We start from the raw sequence: 6,323 nt of genomic DNA on the forward strand, positions 1-6,323 counted from the left end.
GGACCTTAAGTCTCGAGAATGTGACCTTGTACATGTCCTTTCAATGTTCCCTAGCTCCCATGTGTCAAAAACAATTCAGCCCAGTTTAGACCCCAGGCTTTAGCTTTACAGGAATATGGATAAGCTGTTTGGCCATTATTGAAGTCTGGACAAAGATAATTAAGATCCCCCCAGTTATCAGGTAAACCATATTATAATTGATTAATTCACCAACTGATGCCCGATTTTGGTTGCCAGTAATCAGATTATTAAAATCAAACTTTTCATACGTAGTATAAGGGAATTGGAGTGTTTAATGGCTAGACTACCCTTAGTTGAAGTGTGTAAGCGGGTAGGCACTCCTGCCCAATTATTATGCAATGAGGAACCACCTGATGGCTAACCTCAGAAACCTTTGAGAGCAGGCTGGCTGTAAAACTACTTTATAACTATACAGTACAGTAGGTTCTTCTAACCACACCTCCTGCAGTAAGATTATACCAAAGTCATCAAACTTTGATGTGCCTAAATTACCATTAAAAGGGTTGTGTAGCCTTGCAAACACCAAGAACAATGTTTAGGAAAAGATTGTTAAAGAAGCTCCTTATCCATTAATGTCCTCTTGCCCACTGTATATAAAATAGCGGACAATAAGACCAATCATTCTCTTGTAATAAGCTCTGGTCATTTGCACCTATTGTAATCATCTGTTTTCCTGATATGCCATTTTGACACAAAATCCGAAAGTCATCCTCGGCAATGCTTTTAGTTTTAAAATCTTGCATTTGATGTAATAGTTGTAACCCATTCTCTTTTTGGTCCCTGACACAATGAAACTTTGGATGAAACAATTATTAGTCCATGAAGAGCACCTTTCCATATTGAGAAATCATGAAGTCAGCAATCAAAAGAGAGCGTACATGAACACATACCACATCAATTGTTTTGGCATCCATAAATTCAGTTAGTTCACTATCTTTTGAATTTATAGAATGCATTTGTTTTCTCCTTCAGTATTGCTTCCAAACAACAATATAGTTTTGAGGCATAGTCCCCTCCACTAAGAGAATATGATGTGTTTAATGATAACCCTTGAGAGAAGTATTTTAAAGCACATAGGCTCCCAACTTAGGTGCTGTGCTTTTACAGGGGTTCTGATAGAATCAGAGTCTTTCTTGGCTATCTCGATGAACATATTTTGAGAAGGAAGCTGTCCAAACAAACAGATGTTCCAATATTGAACTTGCTCAGGGCCTCATTTTCTTTCACCACCTCCTCATTTCTAGTTAAAAAGGATATAATTGAACGTTTGTATCTTCTACCGGAGCCAAAGATGCCATCTGCTTCCATTTCACTCTTTTTTGCCTCTTTTAATTTTTTTGTAATATGCTTTAGAACTAAGATACAAACTTGCATGGGGCTCCATTGTGGGAAAAGAGGAAAGATGCAAAGCATTTGAAATCTTCCTTTATGAAGATCTTCTGTTCCACATGTGTTATTTTCTTTCTATTGTGGTTCTTTGATTTTTCTGCACAGGCCAATTAAAATTAATGGAAGAAATGGAGGCCTTCTTAGCCCCCCGCAGACTCAACTGGCACCAGCACAAGCAATAAACGATAGAGCAGATACAACTGTGGAAAATGGATCTTCAAGAATGGACGTGGCTAGAATCAGCATTGGAAAATGTTTATGAAAATAAAAGCATAGCAGTCGAGCCTTTGAGGAAGGGTGCCTAACACTAACCACATGGAACATCTGTGGATATCTTAAGCTGAAGGGATTGGTTGCTCCGGAACTAAAGAGAAAAGGAGTGATATATCTACAGGAGACAATGCCAATTACCCCATTTGAACTGGAAGGGTTTCAATCCTACAACAAAATCACCACTAGGGGTCAGAAATGCAGGCTGTCAGGAGGCCTGGCAATCGCAATAAACTTGAACTATGACTGCAAACATCATGAAATAGAGACAAACCCAAAGGACTCATGGCTGTGAACTTACTCTTTCCTACCATAAACGCTAATCTGTTAATTGTCAAATTCTACCATCTGAATATCAAAATGGTAGACCTCCACCGGGCATTAGACATATTGCTTACAGACTGGTCTGGGAGGGGAGATACATAGCTTATAGTGGTGGGTGGGGATTTCAACTCTGCCTGTGTATCGCCACACTGTACAGGGGGGCTGGCAAATATTGCAAGATGCTGTACTCATTCTCTGCAACAGGGGGTGGCGTGGAACAATTATTTAGAGCAATGGGACCTTCGGATCTGTTTACCAAAGGACCAAGAAGTGAAGGACTTTTACACATTAAGTCAGGGAGAGAAAAGGACATAGATTGACCATATTTTTGTCTCTGAAGATCTGGGTCACTTCTGTGATCCATTAGAAAAAGGGGATGGCCACGGCAGCGACCACTTCCGTATAATTCTGGCAATCCGACTCCCATTTAAAGTCAATCACATACAACATGAAACAACATTTATTTCATCGGCAAGGGGGGGTGGATGGGAAAATGTAATGCTAGTGCTTACAGGACATTCAGTGTTTTGTGGGAGAAGGAGATTTCAAATATGGAGCTGGGAAGACAGAGCCTAATGGTTAACAACTACACCCTTATCTTACAGAACTGTTTAAAGTCACTCAATAACAGGGGCCAAATTGTGGGGGGGGGGGAAACAACATAAACATCTCTTTGATGTCAAAGCCAAAATGGCGAAAGAGACAAAGAGGGCAGCCATCAGAACTCTACTCAACACAGCTCCTGATAACTCCATCTTCAGGGCAGAAAAGAAAAGAATAGTGGGCCTCTATCAAATCACATTAAGACAAATTGGGCCTCATTACGAGTCACCCGGAATGGAAATAACCGTGGCGGTAAACCCACCACCACCGTTGTTTCCATACCGGGTGATCTCCAGTTCTGCAGGCGGAGGTGTCATTCCCGCCAGGTCTGACCTGGCGGGTTTAACACCACCCACCTGCAGGCGGACGTGGAAACAACAGCACCATCACGAGATGGTGCTGGTGTTTTCACTTCCCCATTCCCATTGAGTCCTATGGGACTCAATGGGAATGGGGATTTATCGAATTCTGCCTCGGAATTCCCGGGTCAGCGGGGTCGTAATACCCCGGTAATTCCGGGAATCACGGAGGCGGAATGGTAATACGAGTCCGGCGGTAACCTGCCGGAATTTCAGGCAAGGTTACCGCCGGACTCCTAATGAGGCCCATTGTCAGGGAAAGACTGATTGATCAAAATCAAAAGCTGGTCAATATTCTTATTCAGAAAGATACGACCAACTTCTGGAAAATTCTGGGGGGTGTAAAGAATGGTGTGCATAATTCCCTGAAGTGTAACATCAGTGCCCAGGAATGGGAAGCTTATATTACTAAGAAATATGTCAAGCCCCCTGATGAGGAGCATTTACTTAACCTGAGTACGACAAACCCGGCACAAGGGGTCCTTCAGTGGCAGAGCAAAGACATTTTATGGGCGATTGACAGGGCCAAGCCATCAAGGACCCAGGGCCCAGACAACATACCGCCAGCACCAATTAAATCCAAATTCAGAAAGTTGGTCAGACCCTCTGAGACACTTATTCAACCATGTGAGCAAAACCTGTACAGTCCCCGATACATGGAGAGAATCCCTAATTTCCCCCTACACAAACAGGGGGACAGGGGAGGACCAAATAACTTTAGACAAATAGTCTTTTGGAACTCTTCTATTAAGAGAGCTTAAGGGACACATAAAATCAAAGGGCTTGTATTTTCAGTTTCAGATTGGGTTCCGCACCGGCATGGGAACCTCCATGAACACCTTTGCAATGTCACATCTTCTAGCAGCAGTAAAAAACATAAGGTAGGGACTGTCTATATGGCTTCGATAGACCTGTCCAGCATCTTCAACACTGTTTGTAGAGCAAGGCTTTGGAAGAATTTGCTGCGCGTGAATCTCCCCTTACCGCTGGCACAGTTGCTGGCTTTGCTGCATACACAATTGTCAGAGTGAGGCTGACAGGGGAGTGTCATGAAGAACCCCATTGCTACGCATTTTGGTTTGCGGCAGGGGTTCATGGTGGCCACCACACTCTTCAACCTCTGCCTTGCTGACCAACCTGCGGTCTGGGAGGGAGGTACTACCAACCCTGCGAAGCTGGGTTCAGTGGCATTAGACTGCATTATTTTTGCTGATGACGTGGTCTTGTTCGATCTGACTCCTATGGGACTCCAGTGGAAATTGACACTGTTCTTTGATTTCGCAGTACAGAATAACCTCAGAGTTAATTCCCAGAAGTCGAAGGTCATTCTCTTCACGAATAACAGAGCCCCGTAAACTATGAGATGGAAGGTGGGTGGCAACTCCTTACACAGAGTGGAATCTGTTAAGTATCTCAGTTACCATGTCTCCAATACACATTCTAAGGAGAGCTGGAAACTTGTGATTAGGGGCAAGACCCTGCCACTGCTTGCAAAAATGAAGAAGGTATATATGCAATTGTGTCAATCTTTTAACCCTCCTCTTCAATATTACCTTTCTACTGTGGCGGCTACCCTACTTTACGATTTGGGTCTTTGTCTTTTTGAATTGGGGGATTTCCTTAATACCATCCAGGGAATGCTGTTTAAGAAATCATTAGGGCTGTCTATGTCCATCCCGAAAGCTGTCATAAGGCAAGAGGCAAGAGTTCGGGCTGATCTCACTGGGGACAATAGCCAAATGGAGGAAAATAGCGCAATATGCCAAACTACTAAATCCACCAGTGATGTCTCTCTATCAGAACTGTGGGGGGGGCAGAGGAAACAAGAGCATCTGGCGCTTCCATCACAAAATTCAAGGAAGAAATGTGTGACTTAATTACCTTGATAGGGTCATCAAAAGAAGAGCTTTGTAATAATGTGGCCACTGTCAAGAATAAACTACACAAATATGATTGGGTGATCTCCTCAGAAAAGGGGGGACTTACAGTATGTATGCTGAATAAAGCACATTTCACACTAAAAGAGAAGTGCTCCCAAAGTATTTCCACATATTCCCCTGTCCTAAACGTAGGAAAAACGACCTATGTTTTAGGCTAAATCAAATCCTGACCTTGGAAAGGATGAGTTAATGGGGGCAGCGCATGAGCAACCAGAATAGCAGGTTTTGTAAGAACTTGAACATTAAAGAGACTATAAAGCATCTGGTAGCTGATTGCCTGGCATTGCAAACAGAAAGGGACAGATATTTTGGGATGAAAAACGTTATGATTTTGTGTGCTCCAGCTTAATGGTTGGCCAGGGTCAGACTCGGATATTGGCTCTAACTGTTGTTTTTGACCAGATAGAGTAAAAAATGTTGGACGATGATGGACATCGTTCAATTTTCTCTGTTTTACTCCTAATGGATATTTTATGACATTTGTTTTAATAAGTTAAAGTATCTCTTTGTTTCTTCTTTTCTTCTTGATGTGATATGTTTTTTGTATGAAGTGAAAGGTTTATACTTTTGTCTGAACCAAAATACTTAATAATACAAAATTAAAAATAAATAGAAAAAGGGAATTTCTGCGGGCTTTCAAGTTGGTCACTTTCAATCACTGAAGAGAAATCCAAAGAAACAACCCCTCTGCTATGATTTTGAAGATCAATGATTGCCCTACGATCCAACTTTAAAGTCAGTGTATGAAATTTCACCTTGGCATCTATATTCTCATACTATTTTACAAGAGAGTTTAAAACCAAATGTAGGTATTCAATGAAATTTAAGCTCCCATTATGAGGTTCTCATGATTGTAGGTGGGGAGAAATAAGGTTTATATATCTTATAACCAGAGAGCCACTTAATGCTGAGAGTGTAGTATTCAGCTTGGAATCATTTTGATAGACTTTGCGGGGTTCTACATTAGGTGGAATGACATTTACTAATTGAGTGGCGAAATCCATGGGGGTCATTATGAGTTGGGCAGTAAGGGATTACCGGCACCGGTAAGGAAACCGAAGCTGGTAATCACTTACCGCTCAATCCGAGGTCCTTTAGCGGGAACCGTAAAGGACGTTGTGTGGTCGGACTACACGTCCCTTACGGGTCCCGCTAAGGGACCAGGGCCTTAATAACGGGCCTGCTACTCGCGAGCCCGTTATTAGCGCCCTCCCCATTCCCATTGAGCCCTATGGAGGATCAAATGGGAATGGGGAAGGGTTTGTTCATTGGGGACTTACCGGTCCGTCCAGGGTCTAATTGCACCGGTAAATCCCCATTGAACAAGACCGGTGCCGGACCCGGTATTGGAGGCAGCCATGGCGCAAATAGCGCCATGGCTACCTCCAATCTCGAAATGAGGCCCCATATCAGGAGC

This window comes from Ambystoma mexicanum, chromosome 9 (assembly GCF_040938575.1).
Source record: "Ambystoma mexicanum isolate Mex_15411 chromosome 9, UKY_AmexF1_1, whole genome shotgun sequence".
In the NCBI taxonomy this organism is placed as follows: Eukaryota; Metazoa; Chordata; class Amphibia; order Caudata; family Ambystomatidae; genus Ambystoma; species Ambystoma mexicanum.